Source organism: Macaca thibetana, chromosome 20, assembly GCF_024542745.1.
Source record: "Macaca thibetana thibetana isolate TM-01 chromosome 20, ASM2454274v1, whole genome shotgun sequence".
NCBI lineage: Eukaryota > Metazoa > Chordata > Mammalia > Primates > Cercopithecidae > Macaca > Macaca thibetana.
The window spans coordinates 27,925,680-27,951,856 of NC_065597.1; the positions used below are offsets into that span (position 1 = coordinate 27,925,680).

The window sequence follows — 26,177 nt, forward strand, 5'->3', positions numbered from 1 at the left end:
TACCTTGAAATACACAGGCTGGCTCATGCCTGTAATCCAAGCACTTTGGGAGTCTGAGGCAGGAGGATCACTTGAGTCCAACAGTTCAAGAGCAGTCTGGGCAACATGGGGAAACCTTATCTCTACAAAAAAAATACAAAAATTAGCTGGGCATGGTGGCACACGCATGTAATCCCAGCTACTCGGGAGGCTGAGGCAGGAGAATTGCTTGAGCCCAGGAGGCAGAGGTTGCAGTGAGCTGAGATTGTGCCGCTGCACTCCAGCCTAGGTGACCAAGCGAGACACACACACACACACACATACATACATACACACACGCACGAAATACATTGGGCGTTAGGGTTTGTTTTGTGTGGTTACAATAAGGAAATGATCAAAGTACGATTTCACAAATCACACAGTTTATTGCTACACAGAGATTTTTTTCCCTTAGGTTCCCAGTGCTTAAACAGGGAGAGAATGAGACCCAACCTCACAGAGAATACACTCGACAAACGAAGCCCATTAACCCCGCAGTGAGTGGGTTCCAGAATGATCAAGGCCTACTTGCTCACTTAGGATGGCAGCAGGCCTCAGTTTGCGGTGCACCTTCTACCAGCTGTTCTCAGGAGCACTGTAAGGTCCCTGGTCCCTAGAAGGCAGTGCCAGCGTTGGCCAGAGGCTTCTGAGAGTAGCTCCAAGGCTGGCAGGGTGACCTGTCACAGCTGGAGCTCCCAGCCTTGGGAGAAGAGGCCGAGGGTGCAGCTGGCCACAGCCAGAGCTCCCAAGGTGGTCCATCCACTCGCAGGTCTGCGTGTGTTTGGAAGTCCAGTCGCGAGGGTCAGGAGCTCGCAGATGGGGTCCGATAAGGGGTGAGGCCACATTCTCCAGGGAAGAAGGGGGCGCATCAAGTTCTTAGCGCAGCAAAATGCGTCACTCATGTAGCAACCTGTGGAAGTGTCTGGAATCATTTCAAAGCCCTACAGGCCGGGCACAGTGTCTCATGTCTGTAATCTCAGCACTTTGGGAGGCCGAGGTGGGTGAATTCCTTGAGGTCAGGCGTTCGAGACCAACCTGGCCAATATGGTGAAACCCTGTCTCTACTAGAAATACAAAAAATAGTCAGGCATGGTGTCGGGCGCCTGTAATCCCAGCTACTTGGGAGACTGAGGCAGGAGAATGGCTTAAACCCAGGAGGTGGAGATTGTGGTGAGCCGAGATTGCGCCACTGCACTCCAGCCTGGGCAATACAGTGAGACTTTATCTCAAAAACAAAACAAAACAAAACAAACAAAACCCTACATGTTTGTTCAGGGTGGGAAATTTAGTACATAACAGTCACCTTCTTCCCAGGCATCAGCCCAAAGGCAGCCCCTTTTCACCCAGGCACAGTCACATCTCCCCGAGTGCCCCAATTCACTGAAGCCCCAGGACAATTTGGGAGCACGGGGCTGGCCTTTACTCTCCCCGGTGAAGGCGCCTGCCTTCCTCTCAGGCTCTAGTGCGGTCTTTTTCCATGCATGGTGGGGATAGCTTTCCTCTTTAATAAATACCAGGCTTTTAAAATGTTGAGTAAGTTAAGATTGTGCAGGTCAATTGCAAAAATCACCAAGATTGGATAATAAGGGCTGATGTTTGTGAAACACTTCCAGTTCTGCCCACAGCATCCTCAATGGGTGGCATATGTCCTGTGACATACAGATGGTTACTGCTCCTAATATCATTATTTTGACCAATGCATTTGGCATTCCCTGCGCTGTTTTCTCCTCTAAAACTGTCTCCCAAGCCTTCACTGCTTCAGCCACTGCTTTCCTGGCTTCTACGCCAGGGAAGGGAGGCCACAGCCCAATAGCAGGAACAAAGGGGTCAATGACAGCTTTTGAGTTTCTAAACTGACTTCTTGTTTGTTTGTTTGTTTGTTTGTTTTGAGACAGAGTCTCACTCTGTCACTCAGGCTGGAGTGTAATGGCGCAATCTAGGCTCGCTGCAACCTCTGCCTCCCAGACTCAAGCAATCCTCCCACCTCAGCCTCCCAAGTAGCTGGGACCACAGGTGCACGCCACCACGCGCAGCTAATTTTTGTATTTTTTGTAGGGACGGGGTTTGGCCATGTTGCCCAGGCTGGTCTCGAACTTCTGGGCTCAAACGATCCTCCCATCTCAGCTCCTCAAAGTGCTGGGATTACAGGTGCAAGTCACCACACCCCACCTGTTTGTTTTTTAATTTTTTCATTTTGACACAATTTCAGACTGGCAGAAAAGTTGCAAGAAGAATACAAAGAATTCCCATATACATTTCATTCAGCTTCCCAGACGCTAGCATTGGATTGCATGGTCATTTTCTTCATGTATCTCATCTCTAAATTATTTAAGAGAGAATTGCAGGCATCACACTCCTTTTATCTCAATACTTTGAGTGTATATTGCCTAAGAATGAGGACATTCTCTTACATAGCCATGATATAATTCTCTAAATCAGGAAATTAACATTAGTGCAATATATCATCTAATCTATAGACTTTGTTCAGATTTTACCAGTTGTCTCAGTAACGTCCTTTATGGCAAAAGAAAATCTCAGGTCATGAGGTATATTCAGTTTTCTTTTTTTTTTTTTTTGAGACAGGGTCTTCATCTGCTGTCGTCCAGGCTGGAGTACAGTGGCGCAATCAGGGCTCACTGCAGCCTCAATCTCCTGAGCTCAAGAGATCCTCCCGCCTTAGCCTCTGGAGTAGCTGGGATCACAGGTATGTGTCAACATGCCCGACTAATTTTTGGTTTTGGTTTTGGTTTTATTTTTTTTATAGAGATGGGGTTTCGCCATGTTGCCCAGACTGATCTCAACTCCTGAGCTCCACTGATCCTTCCACCTCGGCCCCCCAGAGCCCTGGGATTACAGGTGTGAGCCACTGCACCTGGAAGCTTTCATATCTTTTTAGTATCCTTGCATCTGGAATTGCTTCTTAGTTTATCTTTGTGGGTTTTTTTTTTTTTTTTTGGTACAGTGGCATGATCTCAGCTCACTGCAACCTCTGCCTCCCAGGTTCAAGCGATTCTCCTGCCTCAATCTCCTGTGTAGCTGGGACTACAGGCGTGTGCCACCATGCCCAGCTAATTTTTATAATTTTAGTAGAGCTGGAGTTTCGCCATATCGGTCAGGCTGATCTTGAACTCCTGACCTCAGGTGATCAGCCCGCCTCAGCCTCCTAAAGTGCTGGGATTACAAGTGTGAGCCACTGGCCCCAGCCTATCTTTGCCTTTTATGATGTTGACTTTTTTAGTTAAAGATCGCTGGCCAATATTTTGAAGAATGTCCTTGAACCTGAGTTTGTCTGGTGTTTCTTCTCCATGAGGCTCAGGGTTTACACTTTTAGCAGATGCCCCAGGAGAGACACTGTGTCCTTCTCCATGGCTCATATCAGAAGCCGCGTCTGTCTGTCCCATTCCTGCAGCTGCTGACTCTGATGGCTTGGCTGAGGCACTAGCAGATCTCTACACTGTGAATTTCCTATTTATTTAGAGACAGGGTCTGACTCTGTTGCCCGGGCTGGAGTGCTATGGTATGAACGTGGCTCAATGCAGCCTCCACCTCCCCTGGCTCAGGTGATCCTCCCACCTCAGCCTCCTAAGTAGCTGGGACCATAGGTGTGTGCCACCGTGCCTGGCTAATTTTTTGTATTTTTGGTAGAGACGGGGTTTTGCCATGTTGTCCAGTCTGGTCTTAAACTCCTGGGCTCAAGCATTCCACCTGCCTCAGCCTCCCACAGTGCTGGGGTTACAGGTGTGGGCCACCGTGCCTGGCTTCTGGTTTTTTTTACACTAAGTAATTATCTTCTGGAGAGATGTGTTGAGACTACATAAATAGCCTATTCCCCATAAAACCTTCGCCCACTAGTTTTTGCCTCTATTGATGATTCTTTCTTGAGACAAGTATTTTATGATGGTTGCCAAAGGTGAACTTTCTAACTCCACTACTCTTTCTGCATTTATTAGTTGGCATTGTACTGTAAGGAAGAGATTTCCCTTTTCCTGCGTTTATTTATTTAGTTGCATGCACACATGCACGTGTGTGTATACTGATATATGGGTATGTTATATAATTGATAGATATCATATTTTATATGTGTATCGTATAGATATACAATCTCTATCTAGATATATATGTATATATGAGATATATAGATGTAGATATGATATGATTATATCATTGATCTATAATATACACACACATATACATTGGCATGGACTCAGGAATTCTTATTTTATGCAGTGGATTAAAATGCTTTCCTATCAGTTTTATTTGGATGTTCAAACTGTCCCAGATTTGGACAGGGGAGCTCTGTCCAGCTGGCTCCATGTCCTCCCAGTGCGGCCCATCAATTCGAGGACTTCCTGACTTTCTGGCACAACAAGATGTTCCTGGCTCATCTTGTACTTTCCCTGCCCAGCCCTGGAATCAGCCATTTCTCCAAGGAGCCCTGGTTCCTTCTGGTGGAGAATGGTGTCTAAATAGGAAAAAAAGAAAAAAAAACTGGCAGAGAAAACAGGTTGAGGGAAGAGATGCTTGTATCTCAAAAATAACAGATTTGGAGAGAGTCTGGTTCCTCACCCCATACAGACCTGATGATGGAGAGCAAAAGCCTAAACCCGGATGCTGGCAATGGTCTGAGGGGCTCCCCAGACCTACGAGGCAGGGCCCCTCCCCCTGTAGAAACTTCAAGTATCTGACACTCACTTTCCCAGACTCCCTTGCAGCTTGGGTACCATGTGCAAGGAGTAGGGTCCAGAAAGCTCTCAGGGGAGCGGTGGGGGCTTCAGGAGCAGCATGTGGGAATGCCAAATTTAAGCAAAATAAAATAATAATAAAACATGGTATGGGACAGGCTTAGCCATAAAACGTATTTATTGCTTATCTGCAGTTCCCGTTGAACTGGCCTGCTGTTAATATGGCACCCCCAATGTGGGTCTAATAGGAGAGCCCGGGCTCCCACCCCAGGGGGCTGCATGGAGCCATAGCGCTGCCACCAAGCAGGCGGGTCCCCTCAGACAGCTCCGTGGCAGGACCTGGGAGCCACTCCTGGCTGCAGAGCTTCCCTGCTTTGTCCTCCAGCTCTCCCTGAGATTCTGTGGGATCTTCAAGATCCTTTTAACAAATCCCTTTTCCACTTAAATGAACTAGAGGTTCTGGAAAGAGTCACCTGCTCCCACCTCTCACAGAGACAAATCCAGCTGGGAAAAGGGAGAAAGTGCCAGGTCAGTTCTGGAAAACCAAAGAGGAGAAGGGGCCTGTTCCACATTTCCACTCAGAACCTGCAGTATTCCCCACCTCCACCATTCCTCCACCCTGCAAGCTGAATCTCTCTCGGGACAGGGGTCTGGGAGGGAGTCCAGGGCAGAGCAAGCCTGAAGCCGCCCAGTGAGGCAGCAGTGCCCTGGATTGGTGTGGGAGGGCTGGCAGAGGCTCCCATGCCCCCAAAAGAGAGAGCCAAGAGATCCTGAAGGCGATCTCCACAGGGAAAGGGCACGGGTGGGAGACATCTCAGCAGATGCCGCCACAGAGAACATAGCAATGACACCTTGTAGCTAGTGCTCTCCTGGACAAATGGCACCATAATCTGATAGCTCCTTGCAGACCAGGGATGCTATATGCACCCTGATCCAATTATGCCTTGGGAGGCTGAGGCAGCAGAATTGCTTGAACCTGGGAGGCGGAGGTTGCAATGAGCTGAGATCACACCACTGCACTCCAGCCTGGGTGACAGAGTGAGACTCCATCTCAGAAAGGGAAAAAAAAAAAAAAAAAAAAAAAAAGAGGAGAGGATTGGAGAAAGGGTTAATGAACCAGTCCAGGGAGAGTGATGTGGATAAGAAGGACGTCCCAGCCTGTCCGGGTCTGGGTGGTCCGTCAGCACCTTCCAAGGAAGAGTCTTTTATGTGGGCAGAGCCTTCGGCGGCAGACACCAGGCACTTACCACAGTGACAGCAAGACAGTGTCTGTTAAGACGGCCGGTTCAAGCTGGGGGAGTCCTGCTCTCTTTATGGCCACAGAGTCTCTGGCGGGGACTGAGAGAGGAAGAGAGTGTGCCCGGGATTCCTTATCTGGATAGGCGCAGTCTTTGTGGATTGGGGAAAACATCTGGTCCCTGTTATCATGATGCCTTTTGAAATGTAGGACGGAGTCTTTTTCCAGGATGGAGTTACTTATGTCAAGGATGCTCTCTGCAGTGCCTATATCCAGTGCCACTTTGAAGAACGAATGAGCGAATGAATGAACATGGCACCAACCCTGGAGGAGCGAGTGTGGACACTGGTCTCGTTCTCTGATCTCAGCAGCTCCAGGCTGCAGGTCGGGATGTGTATGGCTGTAAACCGCTGCTCCATGGAGGACGAGAGGCCGCCAAGTGTGACTTCCTGGGTAGGAAAGACAGGTGCCTGTGCTTCCACCTGCTCAGCACTGGGGAGAAGAGAGCTTGTTTCTGTGACTCCCCTTTCTGACTTTTTGCCCGGGCCTTTCGATGTTTTCCTGTTAAATGAAGGGCTAAAAGGAGGCAGAAAGTAAATGGGGCGGATTTCTCCCGAGTGAGTTGACAAAGAGCATGGGGAACCAGGAGCCTCCTTGAGAGTTTCAACCTCCTCCCTCCTCGCCGATCGCCTTGCCTGGCGGGCTGGGCTCAGGAAACTGATGGAGAAAAGGGGCTCTGTGTCTCCTCCATGTGTGCATGTGTGCATGCGTGTGTGTGTGTGCATGTGTGCGTGTGTGTGTGCATGTGTGCATGCGTGTGTGTGCGCATGTGTGTATGCGTGTGTGCATGTGTGTATGCGTGTGTGTGCATGTGTGTGTGCGTGTGTGTGTGCATGTGTGTATGCGTGTGTGTGCATGTGTGCGTGTGTGCATGTGTGTATGCGTGTGTGTGTGTGTGCATGTGTAACGGGGGAGCCCAAGGGAAAGGAAGGGGGTAAAACATGAATACATTTCTAGTGACTGAGCCACTGTGTCCCTGGGCCCAGAAAGAGTGTGATGCAAGCTGCATCTTGAAGATGGTGTGATCGAAACCAGACAGCTACTCTATTTCCAAAGTGCCCCATCTTACCTGTGCCAGGCACTGTCTTCAGCTCTATAAATATTAATTTCTTTTATTGTTTGTTTGTTTGTTTTGAGATGGAGTTTTACTCTTGTCGCCCAGGCTGGAGTGCAATGGCAGTGATCTCAACTCACTGCAATCTCCGTCTCCCAGGTTCAAGCGATTCTCCTGCCTTAGTCTCCCGAGTAGCTTGAATTACAGGAGGCCACCAACACACCCGGCTAATTTTTAGTAGAGACAAGGTTTCACCATGTTGATCAGGCTAATCTCAAAACCCTGACCTCAGGTGATCCACCCACCTCGGCCTCCCAAAGTGCTGGGATTACAGGTGTGAGCCACTGTGCCTGGCCTAATATTAATTTCTTAACCCTCATAGCAACTCCATGAGGTAGGTGTCATTTTTATCCCCATTTCACAGATGAAGAAACTGAGGCACAGAGAGGGTAAGTGACTCACGCAAGTTCACACAGGCTGGAGGGAACAGAACTGGGATTTGAGCCTGAGACACCTAGTTCCTGGGGCCTTCAATTGCATAACGCACTCAATCCTCCAAAGCTGTCCCAGGATAGCTCTCAGGCCCCAGACTCCTGGGTCAACACCAGCAGCACAGTCATGAAGAACATCACATCAAGAAAGATACAAAAGCATCAGTCGGGCGTGGGGCACACCTGTCGCCCTAGCTGCTCAGAAGGCTGAGGCAGGAAGATGGTTTGAGCCCGAGAGGTGGAGGCTGCAGTGAGCTATGATCCCGCCACAGCACTCTAGCCTGGGTTACAGAGCAAGACCCTGTGTCGAGAAAATGACAATCAATTCAATTCAAGGCAGATACTAATCGTCCCCAGATCACTGGCTCTGTGCTCAGCAAACTTTATCACAAGGGCAGCGATGTGGATCAGAGTGACCATCACTTCACAGATGAGACACTTCACTCCCTGCCTGCCGCCCAGATGCTAAGGAGGGAGAAGCCAAGTCTCAGCCTTCGACGGCTCCTTCCCTTCCAGACTGCGTGGGTTGGTTTTTCCTCTAGCTGCTTTGCCAATTCAAGAGCAACAAATCCCACCACCTGCCATGTACTAAGAGGAAAATTATTTTTTTTGAAACAAAAGGACACCGAATACAGCAGGGACACCCTGAGGTGTCGGCAGAGATGGGTCCCAGCTTGGAGTGGCCACAGGCGCTCCTGTTTGACCCCCCAGTGGCCCATTCATGTGGAATTTCTCCACTGTCCCCAGGGACTTGGGGACCTAACCCCAAAGTGTAGTCAAGGAAAGGGAGTTTAGATGCTGCCAGTGTCTCCGGGCTGCCTGTGTGGCCTCAGCTTACCTCGTCAGCTGTCTTTCAAAACTACCCCGGTGGCTGGCTCACCAGTCAGTGGTGACAAGAGACAATTTGACAGTCGTAAGAGTGGGAGGGTGTGGGCCTCGCTGCAGGCTGGGAGTCACACAGCAGAAGAACACCGGGGGCCAGGGCTGCCTTTGGCAACCGCAGTTCCCCTCCCAGCTCAGGAAGCAAGGCCTGAAGGGATTTTCGGGGACTTGTGTCTCTAGTCCTTTCTGCTCAGCTGTTTCCCCAGTATCTCTCTTTAGACTAAGAGCCAGCTCTATTTCTCCAATAACAAAATGAGGGTGATGGTGCCATCCTCAGCACTTAGGGTGGCAGATGCCAGAATTGGGTGGGTGTTCAGAGATGCATCCTGCGAGTCACGATGCCGCCCTAACATCATGTTTGTGGATGTGCAATGAGAGCTTTCTCATTCATTCTATCAACAAATGAGGTTCTCAAGTGACTGCTCACAGCACCAGAGATAGAGCGGTTCCCAGATCAGGGGAGGGGTAAACAAGAGCCCCACAAATAGTAGCGGTAGTCAGTGGCATGTGGCGTTGAAGCGGGGGATTTTGTGTGTAAAGACAGGGAGGCTTCCTGGAGGAGGAATCTGGTCTTTATCTTAGGAGCAATGGGCACAGTCATAGAAGTGTTCATCAAGGGTGCTGGGATGAGATTTGCATCTCCAAGGCTCCTTCTGATGGCAGCATGGAAAAGGGGTAGACAGGTCCAGCGTAGAGGCAAGGAGACGAGGTGGAGGCTGTTTCCCAGCCCAGGTGAGAGATTTCAGCAGCTCAGACTGGGATGGTGGCCACTGGGATGGAGAGAAGCTGGTAGAGAGATACTGAGGCAGAGGCACTGGCTTGGGAGTACACAGGCTTTGGGGAGAGGGAGAAGGCGGGGTCAGATGCCTCCCGGTTATCTGGCTTCACGAAGCTGGACCGGCGGTGTTGTCAATCAATGCAGGTACCTTTGGGTTGAAGAAGGAGGTAGAAAGAAAAATCGTGGCCATAGTAAATTTTAAAAAAAAATAGAAAGTATAATCTACAATATGGCAGCATCTTTGTTTTAAAATGTACAGAAAAAAGACTGAAAGGAAGTTTACTACAGATTAACGAGGTTCTCTCTGAACAGGGGATTGTTTTCTTTCTGCTTTTCTCCATTTCCCAAATTTTCATTAATGATCACATACAATATTACAATTAGGGAAAATCGCACTTGAGAAAAGCATCGTATATTTGACCAGCTCTGGAGAAATCCATGCCTTTGATAGAGGTAGCTTTTCCATTTTTTCAGAGCAGGGAGCAGACAATCCCAGTGCTGGGACTCAATGACCCTTAGTTAAACCTCACCCATTTCCAAGATGATTTGCCAGACAGGCACAGCCTCACACGAGGAGCCTCTCAGAAGAAGTTTTTGTTGTTGTTGTTGTTTTGCTTTGTTTTGTTTTGTTTTGTTGCTCCATTTATTAAATCTGGGTTTGTGCATCATGTTCTGAATTATAACAGTTCATTGTAAGGTTTTTTTTTAAGTTCAATATTATATTTTCTGTCTTTCTCCCAAAGAAACATTTAAATGAAACCACAGGATGAAGTTGACATTTGCTTGCAACTTCTGGGCCTTTTAAAAAATAAGAGGAGCTCCCTTCCCTGGCTTCGAAAGGGTAAAGGGGCGTTCTGTTTTGTTTCACTTCTGGATTCGGGTAGAGAAGAACCACTTTGAAGAAACCGCCACCATAAATCCCGTCTGCTTGCTTGGGAAGAACGGTTGGCTGGGGTCCTTTTAAGCTGGGAGCATGAGAAGCTGGAAATGGTGTGGGGCTTCCCTGACACCCAGGAGCCATCAAGAAGAACACAGATCCAGGGGAGATAAACCGAGCTGCTCCCCAAGCGGGGGGCGGGGGACTGGGGGTGGGGAGGCAGGGAGCAGCAAAAGCTCTGCCTCTGCACTGCCAGCTGCCAGCTGCGTCTTTCTAGGGCACCGCCCGTGCCTCTGAGTCCTCCAACTGAACCAGGCTGAGACTCAGCCACCAAGTGTAGGGCATTAGTTGGGTTCTTGCTCCCAGAGCCCACAGCTAAGTCATTAGGCATGGGAGGTGGCTGTGCATGCATGGAGGGTCAAGCTCTTCTGCCTCGACTAAACAAATAGTAATAATAGAAGTAGTAGTAACAGTAGTAATAATGATAGCAGCAGTAACAGTAATAGCAGTAAGTGGTGGTTGTAGTAGTAATACTGCTATTAGTGGTAATAATCCTAGTAATAATAGTAATATTAATAATAGCATTAGTAACAGTAATAATGGAACTGGTAATAATAGTAGAAATAGCAGTGGTGATAATAATGGTCATCAGAGGAGAACCATCCCAACAAACTGAGCACAGCTGGTCTTCACTGGACACCATGAGCCGCTGTCCAGACCTTTTTCACTCCCACCAACACCGGCCGCTCCACTAACTATGAGATGCTCAAGGAGGAGCAAGAGGTGGCTGTGCTGAGGGCGTCCCACAACCCTGCTCCCCTGATGTCCACCGTGATCTACATCCGTTGCAAGACCTCTGTGTCCAACCATGTCGTCTGGTCCCTGTTTAACACCCTCTTCATGAACTCCTGCTGCCTGGGCTTCATAGCATTGGCCTCCTCCGTGAAGTCTAGGGACAGGAAGATGGTTGGCGACCTGACCAGGGCCCCAGCCTGTGCCTCCACCGCCAAGTGCCTGAACACCGGGCCCTGATGGTGGGCATCCTCGTGACCATTCTACTCATCGTCATCCCAGTGTTGATCTTCCAAGTCTATTGAAAGATCAGGAGGCACCATCCAGGTCAGGAGCTCTGCCCACGCCCTGTCTCCCATGTGCTCTACCTGCCATTCCTTCTCCTGCCCCCAGAGCCAAGTCCTGTATCAGCCCTTTATCCTCACATACTTTTCTACGACGGCATTCAATAAAGTCCACGTGTTCCTGGAAAAATAACTAAATAAAGGTCATCATAATACTAACACTAGCAATGGCAGCAGCTATCATTTAGTGTCCTCTGCATCCCAGACACCCTTGTAAGCACATTCAGAGACAAACGCATTTAATCTCCAAGACACCTGTGAGGAAGGCAATATGTTACCACCTCAGTTCACAGATAAAGAAACTGAGGCACAGGGCTTTATGTGATTTGCCCAAGGTCTCCCCACTATTAAAAGACAGGGCCACCAGGCAGTGGCTCACTCTTGTAATCCCAGCACTTTGGAAGGCCAAGGCCAGAGCATCACTTGAGTCCAGGAGTTGGAGATCAGCCTGGGCAACATGGCAAAACCCTGTCTCTCCAAAGAATACAAAAATTAACCAGGTGTGGTGACGTGCACCTGTGGTGCCAGCCACTTGGGAGGCTGAGTTGGGAGGATCACTTGGGCCCAGGAAATCGAGGCTGCAGTGAGCCAAGATCGCACCACTGCACTCCAGCCTGGGTGACAGAATGAAACCTAGTCTCAAAAATAAATAAATAAAGAGGCAGGACCAGGACTTGAATCCAAATCTGTGTCACTTCAGAGGCCCCATGTGCCCTTTCATCCAAGCCGGTGGTTCTCCTGCAGCTGCCCACAAGTCCCTGGAAACATCTCAGCGTCTGTGCCGCACCTTCGGGGACTCAGCTACAGTCTAGGCTGAGTGCCCATACATGGAGGACCCAGCTCTTCTGCCTCAACTAAACCAACAGTACCAGTAGAAGTAGTAGTAGTGATAACAGTAGTAGTAGTGATAACAATGGCAGTAGTGATAGTAGCTGTAGTAGTGGGGGCAGTAGTATTGATAGTGCCATGAGTGGTAGCTGTGGGATTTTGTTGGGGGTCACTTGGTATTGGAATCTGCCTCTTGCTGCCCTACACCAGGGGTTCTCCTGCACTGGCCTGGATCTAAATCCCTTAACGGGCTCGTCAAAATACAGATCACCAGGCCCAGCCCCAGCCCCAGAGCATCTGACTCAGGAGTTCTGGGGCGGGGCCTGAGAACCTGCATTCTAACAAGCTCCCAGGGGATGCTGATTGGGCTGGCCCGGGAATCCTGCTCTGTGAGCCACTGCTCTGGGCCAATCCTTCCTCCCTGGAGGAAACTCCATCACGCACATGAGCGCATATGTTCATTCAACCCTCACTCAGCACTCAGCACTCAGCACGGGCCAAGCGCTGTGCTAAGCACAGAGGGTGATGAGGCAAAACAGACAAATCCTTGCCCTCGGAGAGCTTCAGTCCCATTGCCTGCTTTTCTGGCTTTGACAGCAGGGATCCTCCGGGGCTGAGAGGGGCTTGGGGAGTGGATAAGATAAGATGCCTGTTGGCGGAGAGGACCTGCCCGCCCTGGGAAAGGCTCAGTTTGTTCTTGGCCCCTCGGCGAATCCATTGTCCAAACCTCCCCTCTAAACCAGTTACATAAGTGTTCCCTGAGGCCCGGAAACTTCCAGATGGCCACACGGCCCACCCCACCAGCTGCTCCTGGGATGTCAGCTCCGGCCACTTCCCGGGTCCTGGAATTCCCAGAGCAGCCAGACACAAAGCAGCTGTCTAAACGTCAGGAAGGCCAGGCATGCCGAGTGTGAGATGGGCTGACAACAGCCTGTGTGTACTCCTGGCCCCTCTCCAACAGCAGCTGGGCCCAGAGGGCAGTGGGGGCCCCAGTGCCGGCAAGGATGGAGCAGGGTCCCCATGATCCCAAATATCTGGGGCCCCAGCACACACCAGCTGTCCATCAGCCCCAGAGGGAGGTGCGCCAGCAATCTCCCCCTTAGCCAGAACAGGCCACCCTGTCCTGCCTTTCTGCTCAGACACATTCCTGGTCCCTTCTGGTTGACAAACTCCCCCCACCTGCTCCTAAACCATCCTCATCATATCAGGGAACCACGAGGGGCATCAGAAACACCCAGAAAACGTGTCTAAAGTGCCCATTCCTGGGCCCCACCCACAGTCTAATCCCATAGGTCTGAAAGCTGGCCCAGGAGTCTTCAGTTTTACCAAGTCCCAGGCAACTTTGTTGCAGGAGTTCCTCAGGCCATCCTTCAAGAAACACTGACACAGACGGCACGCTCTCATTTTATAGGACATATGATCTATATGCAACAGAGAATATTTTATATCTATATATCGTTGTCCGTAGCTACAGCCTGACTACTTACCTATAGACAGATGATGGATAATAGATACTGACATATCCCAGGACACCCAAGTCTCCACCTCACCTTCACAAGGCTTTCTTTCTCCCCTTGTTTTCTATAAGGACACCTGTCACAGAATGTGGGGCCACCCTAATCAAGAACGATCCCATCTCAAAATCCTTAACTTCATCACACCTGCAAAGACCCTTTTCCCAGATGAGGTCCCAATCATAATTCTTTGGGGTTAGTCTGTGGATGAATCTTTTTGAAGATTCAAACTACTACAATGGTATGATATAAACTAATATTTATATTAGTTTAATGTAAACTATTCTAAAGAATATAGATATTCTCCTTGGAAATTGGATCTTGCCAGGCATGCTGGCTCATGTCTGCAATCCCAGCATTTAGGGAGGCAGAGGCAGAAGGATCAGTTGAGCCCAGGAGTTCAAGACCACCGTGGACAACATAGGGAGACCCCATCTCTACAAAAAAAAAGAAGGGGGGAGGAAAAAACAAGTTTGAAAATTGGACTTCAAGCAAAAAACACAGGAAAGACATTGAATTCAAGTCCCCCAGAGGACGGAGCCTCAGGCTGTCTCTGGGCCCCTCTTCAAAGTGGGCGGGCTTTGCACTACAGCCAAGCAGAACAGCCAATCAAATGATGAGATTTTTCTTGAAGGTCACAAACCTTCCGTTATTGTCTGCCTGTAAGCCCTGTGCATGCTTCACGCCCTCGCGGTTTCTCTTCTTCCTTCCCCGGCCTCTCCACCCCACTCCTTTCCTGGTCCCCGCTAACTGGCCGACCCTGGGCCTCTTCCCTTCTCCCCGGGCTCCCTCTCCCCTGCAGTCATCCCATCCCTTGCCTTACATGTCATCTGCATGTGTGCCCCCCGCCCACCCCCACGCCACATCTTCAGCTCTTGCCTCTCTGAGGCCCAGGTCCATAGAGCCCATGGCCAATGGCCATCTCCACGCCCTGACTGATGCCTCTTAGCCTGTCTGGGCTCCCATTGTCTGGCATGTAAAATAACGATGACTTGGGAGGGCCACTGCACATGCAGGAGGCTACAGTAAAGATGCTCAGCACGTGGTAAGTGCTGAAGTTCTGAGGATGGTGTCTTCTAAGGCAGCGTACAAACAGCACGGCCGCTCCCCTCGAGGTGGGGGAGACTTTGACTGGGAAGCAGGCCCACGGCCAGGTCCTCCCAGGTTCAGGGGTCAGGGTACACAGCTGTTCAGCAAGACTCTTGGGAGGACCCTCCCCTTCCTTCCCTGGTGCATGAAGCTTCAAATCTTGGGCAGAGCCTTCCTGTTCTTTAGCAACGAGCCACGGGGTTTAAGTGTAAATCGCCCCCAGGAGACAAGAATCAAGGACTTGGACTTATTCTCACTAAAGTGGATGTGACTGACAGCAGATCCGTTCCCAAGAGAGAGCAAGTATGAGGACCCTGGCAGTGGGGTCCAGCTTGGCGCCCCGGCTTCAGGCGGCGCTCAATGGTCTCACGCCCCTCAAAGGGGGCAGTGCAGAATTGCCCACCACCAGGGGGCAGCAGAGCACCAGGGACCACTTTCTACCACTCCCCAGAGGGGTGAGAGTGGCTGCCTCTGACCCCGGCCCATCTAGGCAGCCTCTCTTCCTTCTAGTCCGATATATGCTCCGTCCGCGCACCCCAGGGATCCAGAGAGGCCTCCAGGGAAGCAGGAACCCCATTTCTTAGAGGCCATTTAGCTCAAGTAGTGACTGAAGCCCTCGACCTGTTATCCAAGAAAAAGGGTCCAGCCCCCATCCCAGGGGCCCAGCCCCCATCCCCGGGACTTCTTAATGCCTTAAAGTGGGGTCCCTGGGCCAGAAGCAGCAGCCTCACGTGGGAGCTTGTTGTAAATGCTGATTCTCGGGCCCCACGCCAGACCGACAGAAGCAGACTCTCAGGGAGTGGGCCTGCAATATGGGTTTGAAGACGCCCTCTAGGAAATTCTGAGGCAGCTCAAACACGAGAACCAATGAATCCGGCCAAATAGGAATGCTGCTTTCATTTGCACAGCCAGTGTTGCCATCAGGAAGGACAACATGGTGTGGTGGCAGTGCCTGCACTATGAGGAGGCTGACCGGGAACGAGGGCACTGGACTCTGCAGGCCTGGCCTGTGCTGGCGGCAGTAGGTGGCTCATATGTCCTGATGGATGAATGAGCTGGGCATGGTGACGGCCTCGACACACAGCGCCCATGACCCAGCTCCCATCGGATCCAGAAGGAAGAGTTAAACGTACCCTCGGGGTTGCCAGTTCTCCAAAATGAGCACTTCTGTGGCTGAAACGGAGCCCCAGTCCTCCGCAGACTGGGCACTTAAGTAGAGGCCACTCATCAGGAAGCATCAGAAGGGAGGGGACCCCACAGCCTGGATTCGAATCCCTGATTCGTACGAGCTGGGATTTGAATCTACTCAGGTGTCACAACCTCTCTGATCCCCAGCTTTCCTGCCCTATCCACTGGGGACGGTAAAGAACCGACCCAATAAGCTTGTTGTGAGGACAAAATAAGATCACTCATGGGACACCCTGGTCCGTAGTAAACATTCACCAGTATCAGCGAATTTTCTTAGTAAACAGGTCATGTAAGTTGTAAAAATCTATGTGTTCGCAATCTGGATGTTCCTCCAAAGGTTAAACATAGCGTTTCCATGGGACCCAGCCATTCCACTTGTGAGTTTACACCCAAGAGAAATGAAAACATGTTACACAAAAACATGTGCAAGAGCGCTCTTGGCAGCCCTATTCGCAGTAGCCAAAACACAGTGGAAACAGCCCACATGTCCATCAGCTGCTGATGGACAAACAAAATGTGCTCCATTCACTCAACGGAACATTATTCGGCCATGAAAAAGGAATGGTGTTCAGGTACGTGCAACAACGTTCATGACTGTGAAGACGTGGTGCTGAGTGAAAGAAGCCAGACACAAAGAACCACAGACTGCGTGATGCCATTTATAGGAAACGTCCGGAACAGGCAAATCCAGAGAGACTGAAAGTGGATTCACAGTTAGCAGGGGCTGGAGGAAGTTGGGGAATTGGGGATGATGGCTAAAGTACAGGGATTTTTTGGGGGTGAAATAAAATATTCTAAAGAGGATTGTAGTGATGGCTGCACACCTCTGTGGATACACTAAAAACTACTGAACTGTGGGCTTTTAACAGGTGAATTGTGTCTATGTGAATTATATCTCAAAAAAAAAAGCTGTTAAAAAAAATCCATGCTTCTTCCATAAGATTCTCTACAGCTATTTTAATTGTTAATGAGAGTGAACAGGTGCGCCCCATGACCATTTTAATTTTTAACTGATCCCTAAGCAAAAGAGTTTAGAAAAGGTGCCCGGGGTCACGTGCGGTGGCTCATGCCTGTAATCTCGGTGCTTTGAGAGGGAGGCTGAGACAGACAAATTGCTCGAGGCCAAGAGTTCGAGACCAGTCTGTGCAACACGGGGAGACCCTTATCTTTATAAAAAAATTTTTAAAAATCAGCCGGGCATGGTGGCGTGAGCCTGTAATCACAGCTACTTGGGAGGCTGAGGTATTGAGCCCAGGAATTTGAGGCTGCCGTGAGCCGGGATCACACCACAGCAGTGCAGCAAGACAGCAAGACCCTGTCTCAAAACAAAGAAAGAGAGAAGAAAGAAAAGAACAACAAAAAAAAAACAGGTGCTTGAGCTCAATTCCACATCCAAGTTAGGGGCTCTGTCACGAGCCCTCCTTTAAGCGGCCAGGCCTGAATTCATAGCACACCAAAGCAAAGCAGTGCACTGAGTATTGCATTTGTTTAGAGACCACAGACTTTCTCATCAGATTTGTCTGTAAACTCCACATAATCCTTGAAGTGGGCTAAGCCCCCTGAGTTCCTCAGGGCTTCGAGGCTAACTTATCACCAGAAAAACTCCAGCGTCTCCAGGCCCAGAGCGTCAGGCTGGGAGCCCGCAGCCATCCATGAAGCCAGCTCCGGGGAGGTCTGGCCTTGAGCCTGCCCCGGCCTTATCTCCAAGAGGATATGTTCTCGCCCTACTCCAACTGTTTGTCCAGAAGACAAAGGCCCAGGCAGGGTCCCGAAAAGTGAAGTATCACCCTTCAGTGATCAGAGGGAAGCGTCCCCGGCCCAGCCCTAGGTAGAGTCACCGAGAGAACGGATGGGGCTCCTGGCACAAGGACCCTGTGTCTTCTGTCCCCTCCCTCACTAAGACCCTCCCACAGGGCGCCCTCACCATCCCATTGGCCTTCAGGCTCTGAGGGTGGCCTTTGGGTTCCCCGCCTTGACCCCTGGCCACCTGCACACCCTGCCCCTCCTCCCACTCCCAGGCACCTCTGGGCCTCCGCTCAGGCCGTCAAACCCAGCTCCACCAGGCCCCGGCCGTGTGCCCTTGGACAAGTGCGCTCTCCAGAGCCTCAGCCCCCTGTTTGCAAGAGCTTGTGAGCTAAAGCATGCCGGGGCCTGAATACGAGGCCGGGGCACACTGGCATTCCTGCTGGCTCTGGCCTCTGGGACGGCAACTCCTCAGGCTCACTGCCCTCCACCCTTCTAGCTGCAGCTCCCTCCTGTGCCCCAGAACTGCCCGGCACTCTGGGGCTCCCAGGCTCATCTGGGCACGACTCTGCGCTCCCGACAGAGGCCTCTGCACGCCCCCTCCCTGGCCTGCCCCATCGCAGCTCTTCACCAAGACGCTTCATGGAGTGAGTGAGTTTCCAAAGCACTTTTCCTTCCATTATCTCATTTGGTCCTCACAGCACCTGGAGGCGGGCAGCCAGGCTGTTGCTCCATTTCACAGGTGAGAAACGGAGACTCGGAGCCCTGGGCTCCAGGCCAGCCTTCTCCCCTTCAGCTTCATGGGGTTTCAAGATGGGGGAAAAGGGGCGCTGGCCAGGGGTTAAATGTGGTGCTGTCCACAGACCCTGCATGGCCTATTACTCAGAACAGTCCTTTGAAAGGACACCCTTTAAACAAAGCCTCCCAGCCCAGCCAGGGGGAGCGGTCCCATTTCCCTGGGCCTGGCTTGACCCATCCCAAGGGTGGGGCTGTGCCTTTGCTGACTCAGTCCTGGTCCCGGGCCGGGGATCCAGCCAGAGCCAGAGCCGCTCTGCCTCCCTGGCCCGGCCTCAGACCCACAGCACCGGCTCAGTTTATCTTCCTTGTCAGTAAAAGAGGGAAGTGGCCCTAGGGACGCTGAGGGCCACTCTTCTGGAAAATGTGGACAAGCTGTTCAGGCCAGTGAGAAGGGATGGTTCTTTGCAGCCAGTTCCTGCAACAGTCCAGAAACAGAAAATAGAGCGGCCCAGGGGCTTCGATGCCAAGCCAGACCTGGGTCTGCACCCGGCCCCTCTGGCTCCCAGCACTGTGACCTTGAGAGACCTTGGGAACCTCTCCAGCCCGTTTCCTTATCTACAAAATGGAGAAAAGGCTGCCTAATAATTATCCTTGTTCGGAAGGGCAATCAGTATGTTTAAAGGAGGTTGTGCAGTCTAGGAAATGTTGGGCACAGTGCCAGACACATAAGTAGTCCGCGATGAATGTCACTTATTTTTAAAAAGCTTGCTTATTGGTAACATTCACCAGAAATCCTCCAGGGAGAGGCAGAGTGAGAAAAAACTACATTGCCAGAGTAGGGGGTTATGGGGGAACCCTCGGTGAGGGGAGGAGCAGGAGAAGTGGATTGATGTGATGCCACCAAATGCTGCGGCCATGCGCGAGGGTGGGACCCCCAGCGGCCAGCAGGACAGAGGGTGGGGGGGGTGCCCGGCACGGGGAGGGGCATAGGAGGAAGGGGAGAAAGGCCAGGTGAGCCTCCAATCTGAGTGATTTGGGGCCATGTGAGAGGTTTTTAGGGGGCTGGGGGGCAGTCAGTGGGCCTGAGTAACTCTGACACGATCCCATCAGAGGGCAGGAGTGGTGCCAGGGCTGTTTCAAGAGCTGTTGTCATGGTGGGAGGTTGGTCTCACTTGGATGTTCTTTCAAAGTCCCTTGGCAGAGGCAAAGCAGAGATTGAAACTCTTTCTTCAACTGCTGGCTGCTGGGCTGTTTCTTTTGAGGGGCTACAACGTGCTGAACCCGTGGGCCCTGGAAACTAGCCGGGTTGCACGTTTCTGTCCTCAGTGGATGGTAGGAGGGCCTGGTGGAAGGCCCCCAAAGCGGGGAAAGACACCAAGGGCCAGGTCTAAGTCAGGATGCAGCCCCCACACGCAGATCAGGACTCAGAGGAGTCGTGGAGAGCCCAGGCTGCCATCCCCACGCTCTCAAGCCAGAAGGAGGCTTGGGGTTAAGCTGGGGCGTGTGTTGCCCGGCACGCGGGTTCATTCCTAGGCCACCCCAGCCAACGGCTGCAAATGCAGTGGCTGAAACCAGCCTAAGCACATAGAAGGCCCCGGGGCACGCCATTCAGTGTGATTTCAGTTCAACGTTAATGGGAGGACTTCGCTTCCCGGCTGGAGCCCTTGTGTGTGTGGGATCTGCACTCTCTCCCATGTCTGCGTGGGCTTTCTGGGGGCACTCTGCTTTCCTCCTGCATCATAGATGGAATGTTAGGGAAATGGCACGTCTGCGTGGTGCCAGCCTGAGTGGGTGTGGGTGTGGGTGAGTGGGTGTGGGTGAATGAGTGTGGGTGTGGGTGCATGGGTGTGGGTGGGTGTTGGTATGGGTATCGGTGTGGGTGTGGGTGAGTGGGTGTGGTGGGTGTCGGTGTGAGTGTGGATAAATGGGTGTGGGTGTGGATGAGTGGCTGTAAGTGTGGGTGAGTGGGTGTGGGTGAGTGGTGTGGGTGTGGGTGAGTGGGTGTGGGTGAGCGGGTGTGGGTGGGTGTGGGTGTGGGTGAGTGGGTGTAGGTCTGGGTGAGTGGGTGTGGGTGTGGGTGGGTGTGGGTGAATGGGTGTGGGTGTGGGTTTGGATGAGTGGGTGTGGGTCTGGGTGGGTGGGTGTGGGTGAATGGGTGTGGGTGAATGAGTGTGGGTGTGGGTGAGTGGCTGTGGGTCTCAGTCTGGGTGAGTGGGTGTGGGTGGGTGTGGGTGTGGGTGTGGGTTTGGATGAGTGGGTGTGGGTCTGGGTGGGTGGGTGTGGGTGAATGGGTGTGGGTGTGGGTGTGGGTGAGTGGCTGTGGGTCTGGGTCTGGGTGAGTGTGGGTGGGTGTGGGTGTGGGTGAGTAGGTGTGGGTGAGTGGGTGTGGGTGGGTGAATGGGTGTGGGTGAGTGGGTGTGGGTCTGGCTGAGTGGGTGTGGGTGGGTGTGGGTGTGGGTTCAGGTGAATGGGTGTGGGTGAATGGGTGTGAGTGGGTGTGGGAGGGGGTGAGTGGGTATGGGTGTACTTGAGTGGGTGTGGCTGAGTGGGTGTGGCTGAGTGGGCCTGGGTGTGGGTGAGTGGGTGTGGGTGAGTGGGCCTGGGTGTGGATAAGTGGGTGTGGGTGTGGGCGTGGGTGTGGATGTGGGCATTGGTGAGTAGGTGTGGCAAGGACATGGTGTGGGCATGGGCATGGGTGTGCTGAGTCAGGGAGATTCATCCCTTGCTTGCCTTTTCCAGCTTCCTAGAGGTCGCCCGCATCCCTTGGCCCCTGGTCCCCTTCCTCTGTCTTCAAAATGCATCACTCCAACATCGAATTCTGTTGTCCCATCTCCCCTCTGACTCTGACCCCCTCACCTCCCTCTTAGAAAGGGCTCCTGTGATGACATTGGGCTCGCCCAGCTAATTCAGGAAAACCTCCCATCCAAAGGTCCTCAACTTCATCATATTTGCCAAGTCCCTTTTGTCACATAAGGTCACATATCCACTGGTCTGGGGATTAGAACATGGACATCTTTGGGGTCATTATTCCAATGACCACACACGCCAACATCTGTGCCTGCATAGTTGGTGCAAGCAGCCTCCATCTAATAAATGCATTGGAATTCTATTCATATGACTTCAACTTTAGGGTTTTAGTATAATAACAACTTCTCTTCCCATAGTTGTCACCAATATCCATTCCCCTCTTCTCCCTTTGGTGATAGAATAGCTCAGCTTTCATTGGGTGGAAGACAACTTGGCTAAAACTACATTTCCCAGCCTCCTTTGCAGCAAGGGATGGCCATGTGCCTGTGGTTTGGCCAGGTGAGTTTGAGCACAGTCTGCTCCACTTCTACATTAGGCCCTTAAAAAGAATGGCATGAGGTCCAGTTGCCTTTCCTTCCTTCCCACTATCTGGGATGTAGACATGATGGCAAGAGCTGAAGCAACCACTTTGGATCCAGAGGTTAAAAACCATGTGATGAGCCCTTAGATTCTGACATGGGAGAAATTCTTAAAAATCAAAAATAACAACAAAGCAAACTCCACGTGTCGAAGCTAGCAGAGCTGACCTCCCAGCCCTGGGCCACCTCCCTCTGTGCTGTCAGAGAGAAGCAAGCGTCTATCTTGTTTAGGATCATGTACTACAGGGCCTCTTTTTCACCACAGCTTACACGGTGATTAGCTCAGACCGTTGGGCCTCTGTGTCTGAGATGTGCCTCTGGTGAACTCCCAGGGCCTCTGCCTCTTCTCTCCTGCTCCTCACCACTGCTGAGCTTGTGGAAAGTGCAGGCAAGATGATCAAATTCCTTGTGACTCAGGCAGAGAGGGAGACTTGCCCACAGCCCTGGCCACGGACCTGCAGCATCAGCTTTGGGACCCCTGGGAGCTGGTTAGAAATGCTGATGCTCTGGTTCCAGCTCAAACCTTGTGCATCGACCTTCGAATTATAGTGAGCCCCCAACCAGTGGGCCTGCACGTTGCCGCTGGAGAAGCTCCGGGCTCAGCCCTGCAGAGTTTTGCATCATCCCTATCCCCTCCCATTCCTTTCACCCCCAGTTCTGGACTTCCAGCTGTACCCCAAATCCCTAGGTCTATTCAGGCCCCCATGAGGGAGGTGGGGAGCAGGCAGGTCCAGACTCCCCATCTCTGCTCTAATGAAGGCAGTATCACATTTTTTGTTTTATTTGACAGGGTTCTGCATAAGATTAATTTGCTAAAGTAGAGAAGTCAGCAAGTCCTCGTCCCAACTAATGTTCACTTTGGGGAATACTGGAGGCTGGCAGGGCCTGAGGGAGCAGAGGCGGTGGCTGCAGGGAGCCGCAGGAACCCAGGCTCGCTGCCTTACATCCGCAACTGACAATCCCCTAGCTTCCTTTGGAGGAAGCTAACGCCATGGAGTCTCGTCTCCAGGTGCATTTGACACCGTGATTTCTGCTTAGACAGTGCTGGTTTTAGGTGATTTCAATGCATGTATTTAGTGATTGAATGTTTACTGCTCGCCAGGCACTGATCTGTGTTGGGAATACCCCACTGGTGACAACCAGTTACCTTTCCTCCTGCAGGCTGTGTCTTAGTGCCGGCGACAGACAAAAACCACACAAGACAGATGGTGCGTCAGTGGACACATCTGCTCCAGGAGAAAAAGGGGACGGGGGCTTCCTGGAAAAGGAAGAAGGTGGAAGGCCCCACGGGTACAATTACATTGAGCAGAAGAGGAAGAGGTGAGGGTATGAGTCCAGGGAAGAGATGTCCAGGCAGAGGGAAGAGCCAGTGCAGGGGCCCTGAGGTCAGAGCATCCCGGTGTTTGCCAAACCTGGAGGCTGGCCAGAGCATCCTGGCTGGAGTGAGGGGAGGCGGCAGGAAGGACACCAGGAGAGTGGGCAGGCACGGGTTCATGAGAGCAGCTGGTCCAGCCTAGCAGATGCAGCTGGAGGCCCCAGCCATGCCCCTATGAACGCACCGTGTGGCTCACGCCAGCGGCTTCTTTCCTGCAGTCCCTGAGGGCCTTCTCTGACTGCAGGAGCAAACTTGGGGTTCGTAAGGGGCTGGCCAAAAGGGCTAGAGAGGAGGGCACCTAACTCACTCCCATCTTGCCCAGGGCATTCCTGGTTTCAGCATTGAAAGTCCCACATCCCAGACAACCCGTCAGTGCCAGGCAACCCAGGACAGCTGGTCACCCTACGAAGAGCTGATGTCCCCAGAGCAGCCCTCCAGCAATGAAGGTCAAGAACAGGTGTGAATGGCCAGGTGCAATGGCTCATGCCGGCAATCCCAGCACTTTAGGAGGCCAAGAGGGGCAAATCACTTTGAGCTCAGGAGTTTGAGACTAGCCTGACCAATACGGTGAAATGCTGTATCTACAGAAAATACAAAAATTAGCTAGGTGTTGGTGGCTCGCACCTGTAGTCCCAGCTACTAGGGAGGCTGAGGCTGAAGAATTGCTTGAGCCCAGGAAGCAGAGATTGCACCACTGCACTCCAACCTGGGTGAAAGAGTGAGACCCCATCTCAAAAAAAAAAAAAAAAAGAATGGGTGTAGAAACGCCAGCTCCCTGCCCCATACATGGATGACTCTGAGGCATGTTCTAGTCGCACCTGGGGTCCCCAGCAGGCACCCCACTCTTTATTGCCTTCCCCACCCTGCCTTACTTCCCCATTCCCTCACCTGTGTTCCCTGGGAGCACCTCCCTCCCCTTAAACTATTTGTACTCAATTCCTTGCTTCAGGCTCTGCTTCTAGGGAACCCAATCTAAAACGCAAGGAAGAAGGGCTCATGAATATTTGGAGGGTCTAGGCCACCACTTTGAGCTGCCCCTGACTTATCAGGAAGGTTCTTGGAATTTTGGGCTGTCCTTGTCATGAGGCCCCTCCAGCCCTGTGCAAAATCCTGGCCTTGAGTCAGAGCCCATCACAGCTGAGAAGCAGGAGTATGGTGCCTCCCGAGCACTGAGGTCACCCCGACTGCTCTGCCATGGCCACCTCGCCCTCTGACCCCTTCCGCAGCCCGTCCTCAGCAGGAGATGGCCAGGTCACAGCTCTGGCGAGCCGTCTGTGTCCTCAGGCGCACTGCTGGGAACCCCTGGGCTAGGGGGTGGCTCCTGCCCGCTGCCAGGCTATCTGACGCCCAGCCAGTATCCCAGTGCTGACTCTGGCCTGCCTGCCTGGCGTGGCTTCCGGCCTGTCCTGAGCTGCTTGGTCTGGAGCCTGGGGGCTGACCTTGGCCCGTCAGCCTGGCCTGCACTTGCTCTGTTTCCTTTCCCCGGCTCTGCCGATGTTGACCTCAACTTGCTTTCTTGGCCTTCAGCCCCTGGCCTCCCTCTGTCCATTGCCAGGGGAAGGCCAGATGAGATGATCAACTTAGCAGGGCAGCCTGCGGCCCTTTTCTGTGCTGTGACCTGGCAGGGGCTTTGGTCCAGCCAGTTACACATGGGCCAGTGTGGCCTTCCCCAGCCAGCCAGGTGGCCCCTGCTGTTCTGTGCCAAGCCTGGGGGGTGCCGTGTGATCACATCCCCTAGAAACGATGGCCACTGGAGCACAACTCGCCACACACCAAACAGAGGTGTCCAAGAGCCATGCCTCACACCTGCAGCCACCTCCCGCATTCACAGCGAAACTCAAGCCTTCCTCCAACCAGCCCAGACCCCGGCACTCGCTGCTGGGAGCTGCAGGAAAACCTGTCTTCACTCAGTTCTAACTTTAACGAGCTTTCCAGAATCCCTTTCCCATCACCTGAATTTCATCCTGCACTAACATCAGCTCATCGAAAGTTCTTTTTTTCTCTGACTAACCTCACTGAATTGGCTAAATAACAGTTTTGTTTTTCTGGTCATGGCCATGAAAGAATGACTCGCGGCCAGGCACGGTGGCTCACACCTATAATCCCAGCACTTTGGGAGGCCGAGGCGGGTGGATCACGAGGTCAGGAGATCGAGACCACCCTGGCTAACATGGTTGAAACCCTGTCTCTACTAAAAAAACAAAAAAAATTAGCCACGCGTGGTGGCGGGCGCCTGTAGTCTCAGCTACTCGGGAGGCTGAGGCAGGAGAATGGTGGGAACCCAGGAGGCGGAGCTTGCAGTGAGCCGAGATCGCGCCACTGCACTCCAGCCCGGGCGACAGAGTGAGACTCCATCTCAGAAAAAAAAAAAAAAAAAGAATGATTTGACTGGAGGTTTGCAAACCACTTTTTCTTTTCTTTCTTTTTGTTCTTTGTTTTTTGTTTTTTGTTTTTTGTGATAGTCTCGCTCAGTCACCCAGGCTGGAGTACAGTGGCTCCATCTCGGCACACTGCAACCTCTACCTGCCAGGCTCAAGGGATCTTCCCGCCTCACCCTGCCTGGTAGCTGGAACTACAGGCACACACCACCACATCTGGCTAATTTTAAAATATATATTTTGGGCCATGTGGTGGTTCACACCTATAATCCCAGCACTTTGGGAGGCCAAGGTGGGTGAATCACCTGAGGTCAGGAGTTCGAGACCAGCCTGGCCAACATGGAGAAACCCCATCTCTACTAAGAATACAAAATTAGCCGGGCATGGTAGAACATGCCTGTAATCCCAGTTACTCGGGAGGCTGAGCCAGAAGAATCGCTTGAACCTGGGAGGTAGAGGTTGCAGTGAGCCAAGATTGTGCCAATGCATTCCAGTCTGGGCAATAAGAGGGAAACTCCGTATCAAAAAATTAATTAATTAATTAAATTTAAAAATATATTCTGTAGAGATGGGGTTTCAGCATGTTGCTCAGGCTGGTCTTGAACTCCTGCCCTCAAGCCATCCATCCGGCTTGGCCTCCCAAAGTAATTTGACTCCTGGCTGCAAACCACTATTTTCTAAAGGACAGTCCCATTTTCTTTCAGATGAAAAGATTCTTTTAGA

At 51.9% G+C, this 26,177-nt stretch overlaps 1 protein-coding gene and 1 pseudogene across 1 annotated transcript in view; one reads left to right on the forward strand and one right to left on the reverse strand.

Moving 5' to 3' along the window:
- MEAK7 (MTOR associated protein, eak-7 homolog) overlaps positions 1 to 26,177 on the reverse strand; it is a 672,801-nt gene that overhangs the window by 449,409 nt on the left and 197,215 nt on the right. The gene's annotated exons all lie outside the window — the stretch shown is intronic.
- LOC126944355 (interferon-induced transmembrane protein 3-like) lies at positions 10,787 to 11,286 on the forward strand (annotated as a pseudogene).